This window comes from Podarcis tiliguerta (genome assembly GCF_965153285.1).
Source record: "Podarcis tiliguerta genome assembly, chromosome: 14".
NCBI classification, from domain to species: Eukaryota; Metazoa; Chordata; class Lepidosauria; order Squamata; family Lacertidae; genus Podarcis; species Podarcis tiliguerta.
Window position 1 is genome coordinate 3673311 of NC_139547.1, and position 18996 is coordinate 3692306.

Genomic DNA, 18996 nt, shown 5'->3' on the forward strand with positions numbered 1-18996 from the left:
AGTGGCTGGCCTGAAGTCACACAGGGAGCAGCAGCAGAGCAAGCTGACCAGGCGCCTGGGGCAGCGCGCATGCCTGGCGCCCAGGGGCGAGGCCAACCACCCGCGGGGGCAGGGTCAGCCGGGGCAGAACGCTCTGCGGGGCCTCCAAGGAGTCTGCCTGCCTCCTGCCGCTCAGCCGCCCTACAGCTGAGGGGGAGGTGGCAGGTGGACCGTTTGACACAGCTTGGAGCCTGCGGGCGCCAAAGCCACTGCGTCACTCCCAGGAGAGATGCGTGGCTCGGGAGCACTGCAAGCCCTGTGGTGAGTGCCGCCCAGCATTTTGTCACCCCCCTTAGTGGTGACACCTGGGGCGGAACCCCCCACTGTACCCCCCCTTCCTCTTCCCCTGCCGGGGAGTTTCATGGCCAAGTGGGGATTTGAACCCTGGTCTCCCAGGTCCTAGTCTGACACTCTCACCACTACACTACACTGTCTCTCAATAATAATAAAAAAGGAGCCAACACATCAGCATCCCACGCCCTCATCCAAGCAGCACAAGAAGGCATACTAAGGGTTTATATCCCACTTTGACCTCAAATGACCTTATGAGGTGGGTGAACTGGATCCAAGATCACTAGGGAACTTAACAGCTCAACAAGGATTACAGCTCAGGTCCATACCCAGCACACCACAATGAGGAACTGAACGTAAGGTTATCCTTTTTGTAAGCACTCAGCATCAGGAATCAGTTCATTTGTATTCCGAGCTGAGAGGTTTGTAGAACGAGTTCAGACCACTAAAAATGATTCCATGCACTTCAGTAAGGAACACAGGACAGAGAAAGCCACATCTGAACAAAATGACCATGGATGTAGCTACTTCCCAACAGCATTTCAGGTGATATTTCTTTAAGTATTTTTTTTATATTAAAAAATCCCATTTTAATATGCCTTTTAAAAAACAGTTTAAAAAGACTTGACTCAAGCAAACCCTATACAACAGACCTTTGTGGCATCTTAAAGACTAAGCAGTTTATAAGGTTTCACTTACTCCGCTGACTCTGATGTTCTGTAATTCATGAAAACTTATGCCATAATAAATGTGTTACTCTTTCAGGTGCCCCAAGGCTCCTAGAACCCTTTGCTGCAACAGACTGACAGGGCTTAACCTATGGAAGGTAAAAAGGTAAAGGTACCCCTGCCCGTACGGGCCAGTCTTGACAGACTCTAGGGTTGTGCGCCCATCTCACTCAAAGAGGCCGGGGGCCAGCGCTGTCCGAAGACACTTCCGGGTCACGTGGCCAGCGTGACATCGCTGCTGTGGCGAGCCAGAGCCGCACACGGAAACGCTGTTTACCTTCCTGCTAGTAAGCGGTCCCTATTTATCTACTTGCACCCGAGAGTGCTTTCGAACTGCTAGGTTGGCAGGCACTGGGACCGAACAACGGGAGCGCACCCCGCCACGGGGATTCGAACCACCGACCTTTCGATCGGCAAGCCCTAGGCGCTGAGGCTTTAACCCACAGCGCCACCCGCGTCCCTCAACCTATGGAAACCCAATACTTAATTTCTTGAAACTCAGTCAGGACCATTTATCAAGGCTACCTTCCTGTGTAGGGACGCGGGTGGCGCTGTGGGTAAAACATCAGTGCCTAGGGCTTGCCGATCGCATGGTCGGTGGTTCGAATCCCCACGGCGGGGTGAGCTCCCATCGTTCGGTCCCAGCTCCTGCCCACCTAGCAGTTCGAAAGCACACCTAACTGCAAGTAGATAAATAGGTACCGCTTACTAGCGGGAAGGTAAACGGCGTTTCCGTGTGCGGCTCTGGCTCGCCAGAGCAGCGATGTCACGCTGGCCACGTGACCCGGAAGTCTCTCCAGACAGCGCTGGCCCCCGGCCTCTTAAGTGAGATGGGCGCACAACCCTAGAGTCGGACACGACTGGCCCGTACGGGCAGGGGTACCTTTACCTTTACCTTCCTGTGTAAGAGACAGAACTAGGAGCCAAAGAATCTGACCTCTGAAGTTAAACTTTAAGTTAGCCAACAAGGGATGCATCTTTTCTATTTTCTTGAACACAGGGACCAAAAGATGATTAGAAACACAGAAGCGTTATCCACCAAGCCTTTCTGGGAGTTCTTGTTTTAGGCCCTTCAACTCCTTGGCAATGTGCAGGGAATCATCACTTATGTAGGGGTTCTGTTCTCGGCTGCTGCATATGTCACCGGGACATACATGAGCAGGGATTCCCCCATTCTGTCCCTGCCCCATTCAGTCCCTGTTACACCCCTGCCCCACCCCCTGCCAGTGATGAAAACTGTGTCTGTGTGGTCATGCACGACTTGAATGCTTGTGAGTGGGGAAATTGTCTGTATGGAACAATCAGACAGCCTGGATTGCAACTTTCCATCTCTGGTAGAAAAGCTATTTTGCCCAGGAACTGCCAGCTCTTGCCAGTTTTAGCCCAACCCTAAGCACATAAGTTCAGATCTTCCTTCCAAATAAGTGCACCTAGGATTGCAGGTTTAACTTTCATGTCATCTTTCTCTTTCCACAAGCAACTTACAGAAGTGGGGATTTTCATTCCACTCTATCTCTGTAGTTTAGAAATTCTTTTGTTTTTCTAGACGACATGGTTTTCTATAATTTTTTTTAACGTTGATGCTTTTATTATTATATTGCTTTGAGGTGTTTCACAGGAAGCCATTCATGAAACAAGCAAGCAAATAAGAACATAAGGAGAGCCAGCTGGATCAGGCCAAGGACTCATCTTGTGCGGCATCCTGATCTCATAGTGGAAACCCACAAGCAAAACTCAAGCTCAACCAGGTGTCTGTGGGAAACTAGCAAGCAGGATTCAAGCACAACAGCCCTCTACCCTCTTGCATACCCTCCAACATTTCTCTGACGAAAATAGGGACGTCCTATTCAACAACAGCAACAGCAACAACAATTTAATTCTCTAATACCCTGCCCATCTGACTGGGTTGCTCCAGCCACTCTGAGCAGCTTCCAATATATATATAAACATAATATAACATTAAATATCTAAAAACTTCCCTATACAGGACTGCCTTCAGGTGGCTCGGGGGGTCGCATAACTCCATACCCTCCAACATTTCTCTGATGAAAATAGGGACATCCTAAGGAAAAGTGAGCTTCAATACTTTGGCCACCTCATGAGAAGAGAAGACTCACTGGAAAAGACCCTGATGTTGGGAAAGATGGAGGGCACAAGGAGAAGGGGACGACAGGGGACGAGATGGTTAGACAGTGTTCTCGAAGCTACAAACATGAATCTGACCAAACTGTGGGTGGCAGTGGAAGACAGGAGTGCCTGGCGTGCTCTGGTCCATGGGGTCACGAAGAGTCGGACACGACTGAATGACTAAACAACAACAAAGGAAAAGTGGGACATTCCAGGATCAAATCAGAAACTGGGATAGCTTCTGTAAATCTGGGACTGTCCTTGGAAAGTAGAGGTACTTGGAAGGTCTGACAGTGCTCTTTTGAGAACCACTGGTTTAAAATAAAGTTTATTAGAAAAACAACAACACCCAGAAGATGGGGAGAATAGGATGACACTAAAAACTACATGTTTTCCTGCCAGAGGCCACATCTGATAATTCTCTTCATAGAGCTCAGAATAGTACGGCTTGTATGTAGCACTAACCCATGACTTCTGTAAATCCAGGAGTGTCCCTGGAAAATAGGGACACTGGGAGGGTCTGTTCCTGTGTGAACTGGCATTCAGAAGTATAACTGCCTCTGGCCATGAAGGCAAAGCATAGCCATTGTGGCTAGTAGCCACTGCTAGCTTCCGCCTTCATCTAATCCTCTTTTAAAGCTTTCCAAGTTGGTGGCCATTACTGCCTCCTGTGGAAGCAAGTTCCTTTGTTTAACTCTGCACTGTGTGAAGAAGTCCTTCCTTTTATCTGTCCTAAATCTTCCAAAGTTCAGCTTTGTTGGATGTCCATCAGTTCTACCATTAGGAGAGAAGGAGATACTTTTCTCTGTCTACTTTTCTCCATGCCATACATAATTTTAAGAAATCATCTTTCTTAATCTCCTTGCATGTGTTCAAAGAGACTCAAGCAGAAATCTGTCTCTCATCTCTAAGCATATATAATGGCATGCAGATAGCATGCAATCTCCATGTTTTCATGCATTTTTTCCCAATCTTTGAATATACTTCTAAAGTGAACAAAACTCTATTTTGTTGCAAACAGACAAATTAGATTTGTAATAGTAACCTGTTAGCATGCATACTTGTTCAAAAATGTAAGCTGCAAAAATGGGAAAGTTGTTTCAAACCAATAGGCCCTGATTATATATAAATGACATTTCAGTGTTTGCATTCAAGACTAAGCTCCTGCAATCACTTCCATGCAATCTGTGCTGCTCAAAGCACACAGTTCTCATCACACTGTTATCAGCAAAAGGATCCATGTCGTCTTGCTAATTCAGACCAACTCCCTGACATCAGCGAGCAAAGCAAAAGGAAATGTCATGAAAATACCAGAACATAACACGGCCACGTCTATCACTGAGCAAATGTTTCAATATCGCACAATCAATCTTTTGGGCATTTGCATCTGACATTACTGATCAATGCAAATATATATGTGTATATATCTGAGGCTGATTAACTTCTTAGAGCACAGAATAATCTGTTGTGAGCAACTATTTTGTTTTGCACAGAAAATCTATCAGGGTTCTCCCCCATACAATATACATATGGTGACATTTACTACCACTTCAACAACAACAACAACAACAACAACAACAAGAAGAAGACATTCCACTCTCCAGAAAAGTCACAGTTTCATTTAAAGAAGTCATTTCTTGACCTTTGCTAAGCAACTTCAAAAAGCGCTATCCATGCTATTCAATTTTTCACTTTAAAATAAAGACATGCACACACAAAGATGCCTAAGTTCAGTCTTATGCACTTCTACTCAAAAGTAAGTCCCACTGAGTTCAACATTTCCATCATATATGCTGTATAAAAGGTATAAAATTGGGGTCATATTCTGGCCTAAGCCAGCATCACATAGTCTGAAATTACTTATGACACAGCTAGCTAGGGTTTAGGACTGATAAAAAATGGCCACACATTTGCAGGTGCTGAAACAGGTGTGTAATGGGGAGAAGTCACCAAACAGTCTCCATGTGGAATGGTTGCCACATAGCTTTCCATCTCTCATTGGTGACAGGATGTTGTTGTTGTTGGTCGTTTAGTCCTGTCCGACTCTTTGTGACCCCATGGACCAGAGCACACCAGGCCCTCCTGTCTTCCACTGCCTCCCGCAGGATAGCTATCTTCAAATATCTAAAGGGCTGTCACATGGAGCAAGCTTGCTTTCTGCTGCTCCACAGGGCAGGACCCAAACTGATGGATTCAAATTACAATAAAGGAGGTTCCAACTAAACATTCTGATGGCAAGAGCTGCTCAACAGTGGAACCGACTGGCTTGGAAATTGGTGGGTTCTCCTTCATTGGAGGTTTCTAAACAGAGGTTGGATGGCCTCAGGGATTCTGTAGTTGTGATTCCTGGATTGCAGGATAACCCTTTGTGTTTGTGTTTGTGTGTGGGGGGGGGGTACCTACCAACCCAACAAGTCTATGATTCTTCTGCTGCTGTCACCAAATCAACCCTTATGCCACCAGCAGTGTTGGCCACCAGCTGCTACTCCCCCCCCCCTCCAAAATGCCCCTGACACAGTGCAGTTCTGGGACATTTATTGGAAATGGGACCCACTTGTAAGTGTCCTGGTGGAGCACACTGGTTTGTTGGAGACAGAATGGTGGTCTAGATGGGCTTTTGGGTAAGAATGAGCAAGTCAGTCCTTAGGTTCTCATGATTATTTTTTTAAAATCACCAACATATGTGCAGACTCCTGAGCTTTCTGGGTATTAAAATATGTTTTCTGACTCAAGGGTGATTGCTCCTTCAAATATTTACTCTCCATCTTTTGCCTGACATGGTATACAAGAGTCTGAATAACAACTGCCTCCCAGACTCCACTATGTTTCCTGCTAACTCACACCTTCTGTTTCACTTTTAGCAGCATTGGAAGCCTGCAATGAAGATGGTGGGTGGCACTCCAGAGCTCACAGGGAGCCTGGCAAAGAGGAAGACTAGACCGGCATGTACACAGATGGGGAGATGCTCATGTTGAATGTTTAACAAGGGCTTAACAGAAAACCCAAAGGGATCCAGAACTGGAAACAGAGCACAGGATCATTGTGTCCTTTTTAATCACCAAACCATAGAAAAAAATATAGGGGAGAAAAGGAGAGAAACTAGAGCCACACACTGTAGGGGTTACAGGATCAGGCCTTCTCAGGTTAAGAGACTGAGGCTGCAATCCTAGGAATTCAATGGGATTTACTTCTGAGTCAACATGCTGGGGTTGCACTCAGAGATCTGGATCTCTGCAGGGTTGGACCTAGACCTCTAAGAGAGGAGTTTAGAAAAGCCACAGTGTTATACACAGGGGGGGGGGGTCAGTCTGGATGACACTGGTGGGTCCCTTCCAAATCTGTGATCTTGTGTATGTGAGTAAGAACCTATGAGAGGAAATTTGCGAAACAGTGAGACCAGTTTCTTTGTTAACTTGGCTGGCCATTTACGTACTACCATTTACACGTCTAATGGGTTTCCATAGTGATAAATGGGTGAGCTTTCCCCCTCTATACTTGGCTGGATGCCATATCATGCTAGGAAGGAGAACAGTAGGCCAAGAAAGGTGTTGCACATGGGAGAGCTGTTTGTGAAAGTTTTGGCTGATGCTGGAAGCTAGAGACACAAAGGCATGTTTTGCTCTGAGCTGAACCGAAAGCTGAGTTTGGGGTTTCCCTGGAAACCTAATGGGGAAGCAAGATTTCATGGAGCATCAATGTTGTGAGCCTTCCATCCTATGGTAAGGTTGTATATCTGTGTAAATAAAACTATATAGCCTAAAGAAATCACAGTCTCTATTGTCCATTCCAAGGAAACCCAACCCTGGTAAACGCAAGAACCCCTGAAACCTCTTGCCGCTCTGAGATTGGGGTGTAGGAAACAATACGTTGGAGAACCAGTTGATTCAAAGAGGATGGGAAATCCTGTGTCCCCCACCCCTGGATCTTGTTGATTTCTGGGGCCACTGGGAGTTGAAGTGCAGCAACAGGTTCCTCACCCCTGCCAAGCAACAAACGAAAAGGGGTCTACAGTAGCCACGCTCAGGTGTTCTTTCCATGTTACAAGGTTTGCAAAGGGGCTGATTTACAACAGCAGTTCTGTGGATCACAAAAGCAAAAGTCAAGGAGCCCTCCTTGGTGGGCTGAAACCCAAACTGAGGGCACAATGAAAACATGCCCTTGCTCAGGACAAAAATACTATTATTAATCATCATCAGCCTGTATTACTCAAAGTGCTCCAAGTCATTTTAGTCCTTTATATATACATATATATTTGGAGGGGAGGTGTTAATGGACACTAATGCTCGTAGTTCATGCCAAAGGGGGATAAATTATGCAGAAGGTTGCAAGGACAGATGACAACAGATTCCAGGCATCAAAGAACTCTTAAAAAGATCCTTAATTCTGTATTTATTTTATTTTACATTTTACCATGCCCCATGTCCCTTTAACTGTTTTCTAGTGCTCAGTGGTAAAAGTGCAGCTGTGACCAAGATGCCACCTTCCCACAACACATCATGAATTCTGTCGCTTGGGTCATGAGATGTTCACCTGCTCACCTGGCTTTCTGAGGGGACTGATGAAGCTGGCCTTCCCCACTCTGGTGTCCTCTGGGTGTTTTGGACTACAACTTGTTTGTGTAATGTGAACAATGGGTTAAATGTTACAGTGTGTGGTCTCATGACTTGAGGACATTCTGAGATAAGGGTGTCAGGTGCACTGGGTTACTATAGCAACACCAGTGAGGCCAAGTGTATGCTGAGTCATTCATTTTCCCATTGGTTCAGGAGATATGCTTTCATGTATAATACGTCATGTTGCATGTTCTGCTGCTGTATTTTTTGCATGTCAGGGTTTACTTCTGAATCTTTGACAGAGGGGAAGATGCTGCGGGTTTTATGCAGCAGCATTACTTAGCATGGTGATAGTGTTAGTGGATCTCTCTGTACTTATGTATTTTCAAAGACCAGAAGAACTGTATATAGCAAACACTAGTGCTTAGCTTTGTCTTGTAAACACTTTCTTACTTTGAACTGTGCAGGAGAGGAGTTTCCCCTCCTTAACCGGGGGCTCTGGAAGAACTGCTGGGGGCAGGAAATCTCTGAAGGGCCTCTGCGTCCTCTGCTGATGCATCACACTGGATGAGTCATCAACACAACTCCCAGCTGATCTAAAAGGATCTTGAGGGTACCAGGTATGGCTTAAAGGTGCCCTATCGAAAGTCACAACATTTAAACCACCAAAGAGACTCTGACATTGAGATTCCCTGCTGGGTGGTTGTACTTTAGCTCTACCAAAATCATGCGCCTCCTTCTTCCAGGACATTTGTGTGTGTGCGTGCGTCTAAGTTCTTAATCCTCCTGGTAGCCATCATTTTATGGAGGCAGCAGCACCAGTGACAGTAAAATATTGCCACGCGTGGCGAACGGCCTCTTTACAAGCTGTGGACGTTTTCTTCCCGGTGACATTCAAAGAACAGAAGCTCCTTCAACAGACGCCGCTCCCTAATGGGAACAATTCATTTAGCCTGTGCTAGATTCTGCACAGAGCTACCTGGCTGCAAAATGTGCAACTTCCTGAGGGGAATCAATCCACCCAGCCGGCCTTGCCTGCAATTTGATTCATTGTATCTGGCGCAACACTTTCTCTTTTACTTTGAACGACTTTAGACAAAAGGAAAATGAAAAGAAAAAAAGGGGGCAGGAAACAGCCTTGCATCCCTGGTCCTTTCTAAGCAGAATCCAGCCCCACATTGTCATGAGCCCCAAAAGACATAATAGAGGGGCTGGTCAGATCAAGCTAGGGGGTCCCAGAAGTGTAGCCCCCCCTCCCTGCTCTTCTCTATCCTCTATCCTGTCATAAGGAAAGAAACTGAACACTGGGAAAGCAAATGCCAACATCATAATGTCGGTGTGCAAATCTATGGTGCGACCGCATTTGGAGTACTGTGTACAGTTTGGGTCGCCTCACCTCGGAAAGGATATTGTGCAATTGGAAAAGGTTCAGAAAAGGGAACGACGGCTCCATTCCCATTCTCAAAGGGCGTGGCAGGAGAGGATGGCAAATGGAAGATTCAAGGACAATCAAAGCAATATTCAAACATTTCAGTGCAGTACGATATAGTATCAAATAAATTAATAATTGCAGAATATGTATAGATACCTTTTCAAAATGAGAGCAAGACCATCAAGTGATACTGCAAGCTCACACCTCTCATGGAGTTTGAATACTTAAGGTACATATGTAAGAAGCTTGTTTATAATTATAATTTGGGAATGATTCATATTCTTCTGTAGCTGCAATGTTTTATACTTTCTGGAATCCTATGGTCATATTGGTATAGATTTGGGAAGGGGGACCCCCCCCCAAACCCTAGAAATTAATAATTGGTAGGATTTTGATTATTTGGGATGCGAAGGCAGAAGACAAGCTGCAGGGGAATTCCTGGGCTAGCCTATGCAAAATGACCTGGCCAAGGAAGGGCCATTGGGAAGGAAAGAGACCTGTCTCCCCCCCCCCCTTACCATGAGGTGTGAACAGAGGCTGGGTTTGGGACATTGCCAGGGTAACTGGGTGTGAGGTAACAGGAAAAGAGCGTTTTGAGCAATGGTTGCTGAGAAGAAGAAGCAGGATGAAGGTTGGGGGATCCATCTTGGGCAGGCAGGCTGCAGGCTGACTGGGAGAGATGCCTTGGATTCCAGGGGCGCACTGCTGTGGGGTACAAGCCCCTCTTGAGATGACCATGCTGCAAGATCAGAACTCCCTCCATGCAGACTGAAGGTATAAAAAGGTGAATAAGCCATATTTCTTAAAGCTACGACAGTCCCTGCCATTTCTCAATTCTCCAAAGGAGACCACAGACCCTGGGTGAGTTCCAGGAACCCCATGGGCTCTTGCCACCGCTCAGCAGCGAGACGAAGAGGCACTCAACTTTTGTAACAATATTATGCAGTATTTAGTTCTGTGTTATAAATCAAACACTGCTAGGAATTCTTTCTTTTTGTTTTCCAATGTATTTATTATCAATAAAAAAGTGGTGTGGCGCAAGCAAATTTTTATTCTGACCTGGATAAAGTGGATGGAGGAAAGCAAGGGCCAATTGGCTGAGGATGATGGGAGTTGTAGTCCAGCACTGAGTAAAAAGCAGCAGGTTCCCCATCCCTGATGACATTGTGTCTGTTATGTTATCTTGTTAGTGACATGGGAAGATAATGAAGGGGGGCAGCCACCAGCAGGGATGGGGGAGGAATCTGATTCAGTTCTCATTTAAAGACAAATTTATCAAATTTGCACTTTCTGAAACAATACAAAAACCAAAGCACAGTCATCCTTCAAAATTTGCACTTCTCTGAAACTTACTATACCGTTCTTCAGCCAACCAGTATTTACAAAAATGCATATGTTAGGGGAAAGTGGGTACAGAAAATTATGTATTAGTTAAAATAGCACACCAGCATGATTCCTTTTATGAATAACTGCTTGCAAAACATGTGTCTGTTAGTCAAAACGTCATACAAAAATGTGTTTATCCGGAGAAATTAGCACTTGATCACTGAAGAATTTTCGTGAGGATCTTTTTTCTTTTTCTTTTAAAAGCAAATTGCTGTAGAAACGTAGAGAACTGAATTTAAGATTTAAAAAGTGTGAAACTGAGAGAACCGAAATTGATAGAGCCATCCGTTCCTCACCCCATCATGCGGGAAGGAAGGAGAGCATCAGGACCATTTCTTTAACCTCCTGTTTGTGCCAGAGGCTTTATCAGCGGCATCTGCTTTCAACACTAAGACTTGCCTCAAGACATGCAAAGTGAGAATGGACTACAGTGCCCCTGAGTTGGTACAGAGTGCTACTGTCCCTCCTCGCTGAGTAACTGCAAGAGTCCAAACATATCAGGTATTTCCAGGCATCTCATTTGCTAGAAGTTTACTACTGGGTGAGTGTAAAGTCTGTGGTGGGTTTGTGGGGAGATCCGGGAGCCCAGCCTGGTATTATTCATCTGCTCAAATGCACTGGAGGAAAAGCAAGGCCATCCTTCTGCCCCATATTCACATTCCCCCCCACCACTCCAATGACCTGCAAAAGCTAGTGCATTAAATTAGGAAACAGACAGATGCAGAGGAGCCTGTCATTTCCGCTGATGTGATAAGAAAATTAGCGCTGTACTCATTAAGCAGCGGAGGTTAAGGGTTCTGCACTTGACCACAGAAAGCAATGTCTGGATTTCACCTTGAAAATGTTCTGTGATCAGAACTGCAGTCAGACACAACACCCTTTGTGACATGCAGAGAAACGGGGATGCACTGAAAGCCAGCCAGTGACATTGCTGGTGAACTCCCAGTTTGGTGCAATGGGCCCCCAATGCAGACCCCATGGTATTTAACAGAGTGAAGAAGGGGTGGGCATCAGGGGCCTCTTTAAGAGAAGCTGTTCCCCCCTTTCGTAGTACTTTCTACGCCTGGTGCACCCTTGGACCCCTTCCGCTGGGGAAACAATGGTCAACTCCGTTTAAGTGCTCAGGAAAGCAGTGAAGGCTTTTGTGTTCTGCAAGAAATCTTTGTTTATTGCAGTGTCCTTCACAGCTGTTTGTGTTTGTTTCAAAGTTGAGCTGATTAAACCCATTCCTCTTTTTTGACTCTTCAGTGGATTCACTCTGACCTGCATTCCACTCCTACATTCCCATTGAACCAGAGGAACATCTAAAATCTGTGAACCACAGTGCCACATAATAGTGGTTTCATGTTTGTAGGAAAGCAAACTCCCGCCCTATGGACACCAGGCAGGTGCCTTCACTGTATTCTTTTTGGTAGCTGCTGAAAACCCTTTTGGTTTAGACAAGCCTGCTGAGATATGTAGTATGCTGATGTGTGTTTTTATCTGGTTTTAGCTTATTGTTGATTTTAATTATCTTTTACTTTTTGATAGCTGTTTCAAATTTTTTATTGATTGTTTTATTGTGTTATTCTTTTTGTAAACGAGAAACTGAGGTAAACACAAACTGTCAGGTTTCTTCTTCCTTAGCTGTGCACAGATCCATACAGTGGATCCGCAATGTACCAGGAGAAGAGGAGTGAACAAATGGGAAGAATGGAAAGCTACAATGAAGAAAAGAAGCCCACAAACCACCCTAGACAAAATTAAGAAATGAAATCAGAGTGGGGTGGGGGAATGCCCAGTACATCAGTTTCACATCCAGGAAATTCTGAACTGTGGAATCTGGGGATAAATCTGCAGAGAACTCTGTGAGCACCCATAGTTTATTGCTTTTATTGTTCATGCTGTGAATAGCATAGCTGTTAGTTTGTAAATCACCTTGGGTACTATTGATAGAAAGTCAGGATATCAGTGGACTAAATAACTAACTGAAAGCTCACGCAGCTCTGCTTACAATTATCTTTTGCAAATCTTCCACAGCAGTGCACGATTGCCAACAACCACAATCTATTGCTGTTTGTTGAGGTTGGAGGGTTTTAATTCCTTTTGAGGACTTTGTTTCCTCTGGAAGCACTGGACAGACTTTTTTTTGTGTGTGCTCTCAAAAAGCAGAAGTCTGCAGGCACAGGACAGGCTCAGAACTCCGTGTTCTTGGGAGATTCAAAGCTTTTAGGAGCTGCTTGCTATAGAATCTCTCCAAAGAGAAGCTTCTCAGAACCTGCCTGCTGAATTGCACCAGAGTTGCTGCAAAGGGGTAATTAGCGATTATGAAGCAAACGAGCAAGAAAGGGGAAAATGAATAATGTGAAATTATACTCTGCTCTTACTACTATGCAGTTTGAATTCACAATTATGTGTAACTACAAATTAAAATTATAAAATCATTGTATAATTATATGCCACTGTTCAAATGCTCCATAACAGTGTAACAGTCTTAATTGAAGGAGGTGAGTGGGTCGAATGCAGGGATCCCTGCTTCTGTCATCCTAAGATTTTTTATATAAAAGGGGTGGGAGCAAGGGGGAAATTAAGGTGACAGAAGAATAGATCCCTGCATTTAGACTGACTCACCTCCCTTAGCAAAGGGTTTGGGGATTTCATGCACAACCAAAGCCAGGCAGACATAGGTAAAACTTTGTTTTAGCAGTATAATTTACTGTGGAGTTATCTTGTTGCTAGTATTCTGGAAAAAAACCTGGAAGTCAGAAATCCTTGCTGATCTACTGTAAAACACTTTAAGGTCTCCCAGTAGATCTAGACATATCTCATTTTGTCACTCCTTGACAGTGACATGCAATGGAAAACTTTTCATCTGATTTTTGTGTGTTCAGTTTCAAAGACGCATTTGTTTCATTTCCTCTTTCCCTTCATTTTAAAGGACACTCATTTGGTCTTCTGCTGCCTGTGACTTTGGTGTTTTCCATCCAACAACAGCAGAAAAATGTGGCTAACTTGATAGCCTACAACTCCCACACGGCAGCAGATCTGTCAGGAAGATTGGACAAAGGTTCCCCCTTGATAGGCAATTAAAACAGGTGCCCAGACACAGGACAACTGCTGTCTACAGCTAAAGAGCTTAGGAACATAGGAAGCAGCCTTATAAAGAGTCAGAGTCCACCTAGCTTAGTATTATCTACACTGAGAAATATCTAATGACAGAGAATTAACGAATGACCGGCAGAGCCAGAGCCAATCACAGATTGAGCTAACTGCCTCGAGTTTTGTTGGCCTCCACGCAACCGAACAAAGCTGGAAAGGGTTCTCTTCAACGCTTCGAAAACAAAGCCTTTTCATTCTGGAAAAATCGCAGAGGAATTGAATCAATATTTGCTGGGCCAAAGGACCATGAGACTGCAAGTGTTGGCCAAATATTTTTTCCAGAGTCAGTGAAAGAAGCTGCCTAATTAGCAGAGCCAAACGCTGCATGGTGTTTCTTTCACACTTAAAGACCAGCTCTGGAAACAGGAAGGGAAAACAATAAAGAAACTGAAGTTCAAAGAGCAGAGCCTGCTCAGCTGCCTGCTCTCCTCGGCTCTCGGCTCATTGCTTACAAACTGCAGAAAGGATTAAGGTGGGCAGGATGCCTGCCAAGTTTCAGCTCCTAAGTCAGTGACTGCATCATGGGGGGGCAGGGGGCCGGGGGGAGGGGAGAGACTGGGGGGAGGAGAGAGACTGGGGGGGGACACACCCCTGTGGCTCATTGGTGTTGGGTATTCGCCTGCAACTACGTAAAACACATTTGGGACTTCAGAGTAAGGGTGAGCAGGAGGTGGCATGATAAAAAATTATACAACTATGCATGGGAAAAGTGGACAGAGGAAAAATTCTCTCTCTCTCCTCCCACTAGGACTTGTGAGCTCAAATGAACACGAATGCTGGAAGAAGAACTTGTTCGTGCAACACATAGTTAGACTATGGAACTCATTCCCACAGGAGGTAGTGATGGCCACCAATGTGGATGGCTCTAAAAGAGGATTAGACAAAAGGAGGCAGCTTTGATGGCTGCTAGCCACATTGTCTATGCTCTGCCTCAATAGTTGGAGGCAGCACTCCTTCTGAATTGCTGGAAACCACAGGAGGGGAGATTCCTGCTTGCTGGTTTCCCACAGTCATCTGGTTGCTGGACAAGATGAGCCATTGGCCTGATCCTGCAGGTTCTTTTAACAGAACATGCCATTCCTCTAGAGTGGCAACCACACACACTTGAGATCTTCAAATATGGTGTGTCTGTGCTCACACACATGTGTACCCAAAAGGGTAATAATTAACTAATGTAATGGAAGTGTGCCCATTACATTAAGCAAGAGCTGCTGTCAAGAGCATCTCTTTTCAAAGAGCCACCAGCTGGGGAGTTATACCACTGTTAAAAGAAGCTCAGTCATGCTGCTGTTATATGGAGCTGAAAAATACAGGATCTTTGATTTTTTAATGCGCCTGTCATGTTTGCTAGAGTGGAGGACCTTGAGAAAGAAAGAGGAAGCTGAGCTCCTTGAGGCTGCAGGTGGCATTGCTTCTAGGTGAGCAACGGCTGCTAGACTCCTTGCAAGTGAAAAACTAGCACTGCAGGAAGAATGGTTCAAGCCCAGCCTGCTCCTTCCAATGCTAGTTTTCCCATTTAAGGGAACCTGCTTTTGTTTCCCAAGGAGAGTATTTTAAAATGTGGTCTCGTGCTGCCACCTGAGTCCTGAGCCACCTAAGGCCTTCTGGTGAAAACCAGCACTTGGGCCTGGCTAATTGGTAGCTAGTGCAGTCAGGCCAGGACTGGTGCTATGTGTTCAGACCATCTTGCCCCAGTGAGCAATCTGGCCACTGAATTCAGCGCCAGCTGCAGTTTCTGAGCCATTGTCAAAGGCAGGCCTATCTATAAAGCATTGCAGTAATCTAGTTTAGAGGTTAGCAGAGCATATACAACAGAAGTTATCCCTGCCCAGAAAGGGATACAGTTGGGCCACCAGCCAGAGCTGATGGAAGACACTCCATGCCACTGAGGCTGCTTGAGCCTCAATTGACAGCAAAGCCTCCAGAAGTCCCCCCCAAGCTGCACACCTGCTCCTGAAGAATTAAAACACCAAGAAGAAAACAAAAAGCAATGCCTGACCACAGCCTTCCTCCATCTGGTGCCCTCCATACAGGATGTTCTGGACCACAGGTTGGTGAAGGCTGCCTTATTTATTGGGAGGACCTGACTATCATTCCACATAGCTCCCCACTATGTTCTAACCAAAATGCATAATTCTACTAAGTCTCTTCACTTTCATTGCAGATGTTCCCTGCAGTTGGAAACAATTCCAAAGGGAATCAAGTCATGCAAAAGGAAAATGCATCTATACCCAAGATTAGATTGTCCCGTGACAAGGGAGTCACACGTGGGTGGCGCTGGGGTCTAAACCACTGAGCTTCTTGGGCTTGCTAATCAGAAGGTCGGTGGTTTGAATCCCCGCAACAGGGTGAGCTCCCGTTGCTCCGTCCCAGCCTCTGCCAACATAGCAGTTCGAAAGCATGCCAGTGCAAATAGATAAATAGGTACCACTGTGGCAGGAAGGTAAACAGTGTTTCGGTGAGCTCTGGCTTCCATCACAGTGTTCCGTTGTGCCAGAAGTGGTTTAGTCATGCTGCCCACATGACGCGGAAAGCTGTCTGTGGACAAATGTTGGCTCCCTCAGCCTGAAAGCAAGATGAGTGCCGCAAGGAGGAATGTGTAGCTACACTCCAAAGAATTAGAGAGCTGGAGCTCTTCTTGGAAGCAGCAGAGCACACCGTCTCCACCAAGGAGGAGACAGGAGACTCCCCTGGGAAGGAGGCTAGTTCACCAACACAGGAGCCCGATATGTGGAGAAACGTGACTCAAAGAAGTAGGAGGCCCAGGGTTCGCTCTGATTGTTTAGAAATACACAATCGCTTTGAGGTCCTCTCCCCTAGCATGGAAGACGAAGAGCAGACTCCATTTGAGGATCTCTCCCTCATTACAGTCGATCAGGTATATGAAGATGAGCAGCAAAGTCAGTCCTCAGGGAATGTGCAGGCGACCTTGGAACGGACCGCTCACGGAAGAACCCCGACCAAACCTAAGAGGAGGCGTGTAGTGGTGATAGGGGATTCCCTACTGAGGGGAACAGAAGCAGTGATCTGTGGGCCTGACAAGATGTCTCGGGAAGTGTGCTGTCTCCCCGGGGCTAAGATCCAAGATGTAACTGAACGACTGCCAGGAATCATAAAACCCACTGACAAATACCCCTTCCTCTTGGTTCATGTGGGAACCAATGACACTGCAAGCAATAGCCTCCAGAAGATCAAAAGAGACTACGAGGCTCTGGGCAGGAAATTGAAGCAATTAAATGCACAAATCGTCATCTCATCTGTCCTCCCAGTAGAACGACGTGGCCCAGGGAGAGAGGGGAAAATAGTGGAAGTAAACAGCTGGCTTCGCAAATGGTGTAAACAGGAACGGTTTGGATTCTTAGATCACGGACTGCAGTTTCTTGAAGATGGACTTCTGGCAAGCGATGGGCTGCACCTCACAACGGTTGGGAGGAATGTTTTTGCCAAAAAACTCAGAAACCTCATCAGGAGGGCTTTAAACTGACTAATGTGGGGGAGGGAGACAGTGCTCCTGAAGGTAGGAGTCTATCAATTGATGAAGATGATCATCCAAATGTCATAGACCAAATGGAGCAAACAGCAAGCAGACCTAGTGGTGGGAGGAAAAAATCCTTAAATAAGAGACACGGGGGAATGACTAATGGACTTCAATGTCTGTACACTAATGCACAAAGCATGGGAAATAAACAAGATGAGCTTGAGCTCTTGGTACAGCAAACTAAATATGACATAATAGGCATCACTGAAACCTGGTGGGATAAGTCCCACGATTGGAATGTAAAAATGGAGGGATACAATCTATTTCAGAGAAACAGACCAGACAAGAAAGGAGGAGGAGTGGCATTATATGTCAGGGATGTGTATACCTGTGAAGAGATCCAAGATTTAGAACCTCAAAGCCAAAGTGAGAGCATTTGGGTCAAAATTAAGGGAGAGAAGAATAACAGTGACCTCATTGTGGGAGTTTACTATAGATCCCCAAGCCAAACGGAGGACATAGATGATGCCTTCCTGGAACAGATGGCCAAGCATGCAAAAGGAAGGGAGATAGTGGTAATGGGCGACTTCAATTACCCAGATATTTGTTGGATGTCAAACTCAGCCAAGAGCATACGGTCAAACAGATTCCTCACTGGCCTTGCAGACAACTTCATTGTCCAGAAAGTGGGAGAAGCAACAAGAGGAACAGCCATTTTAGATGTGGTCCTAACCAATGTCGATGACCTGGTTAATGGGGTAGAAGTGGAAGGATCATTAGGTGCAAGTGATCATGCTCTTCTGAAGTTTACTATACAGCGGAAAGGAGCAGCCAAGCATACTAGGACTCAATTTCTTGACTTTAAGAAAGCCGACTTCATAAAACTTAGGGAAGTTCTGGGTGAGATCCCATGGACAGTAATACTAAAAGGAAAGGGAGTTCATGATGGCTGGGAGTTTGTTAAGAGGGAGATAGTAAAAGCACAACTTCAGGCAATACCAATGAGACGGAAACATGGAAGGTGCCTAAGGAAGCCAGGGTGGCTATCTAAAGAACTTTTAACTTTTAACTGAGTTAAGATTAAAAAAGGATGTGTACAAAAAATGGAAAAGGGGGGAAACCACCAAAGAGGAATTCAAACAAATAGCCAGCACGTGTAGACACAAAGTCAGAAAAGCTAAAGCACAAAATGAACTCAGGCTTGCTAGAGAGGTTAAAAGCAACAAAAAAGGCTTTTATGGGTATATTCGTAGCAAAAGGAAGAACAAAGAAACAGTGGGGTCACTCAGAGGAGAAGATGGTGAAATGCAAACAGGGGACACAGAAAGGGCTGAACTCCTCAATGCCTTCTTTGCCTCAGTCTTCTCCGATAAAGAAAACAATGCCCGACCTGAAGAATTTGGAGCAAATGATTAAGCAGAGAAAACACAGCCCAGAATAACTAAGGAGATAGTACAAGAATACTTGGCTAGTTTAGATGTATTCAAGTCTCCAGGGCCAGATGAACTGCATCCAAGAGTATTAAAAGAACTGGCAGATGTGATCTCAGAACCACTGGCAATCATCTTTGAGAATTCCTTGGCAATCATCTTTGAGAACAGGCGAAGTCCCAGCAGACTGGAGGAGGGCAAATGTTGTCCCTATTTTCAAAAAGGGGAAAAGAGAGGACCCAAATAATTACCGCCCAGTCAGTCTGACATCAATACCAGGGAAGATTCTGGAGCAGATCATTAAGCAAACAATCTGTGAGCACCTAGAAAGGAATGCTGTGATCACCAATAGTCAGCATGGATTTCTGAAAAATAAGTCATGTCAGACGAACCT

General features: G+C 45.4%; 1 protein-coding gene across 3 annotated transcripts in view; it reads right to left on the bottom strand.

Moving 5' to 3' along the window:
* RORA (RAR related orphan receptor A) overlaps positions 1-18996 on the bottom strand; it is a 360107-nt gene that overhangs the window by 118569 nt on the left and 222542 nt on the right. The window lies entirely within an intron of this gene.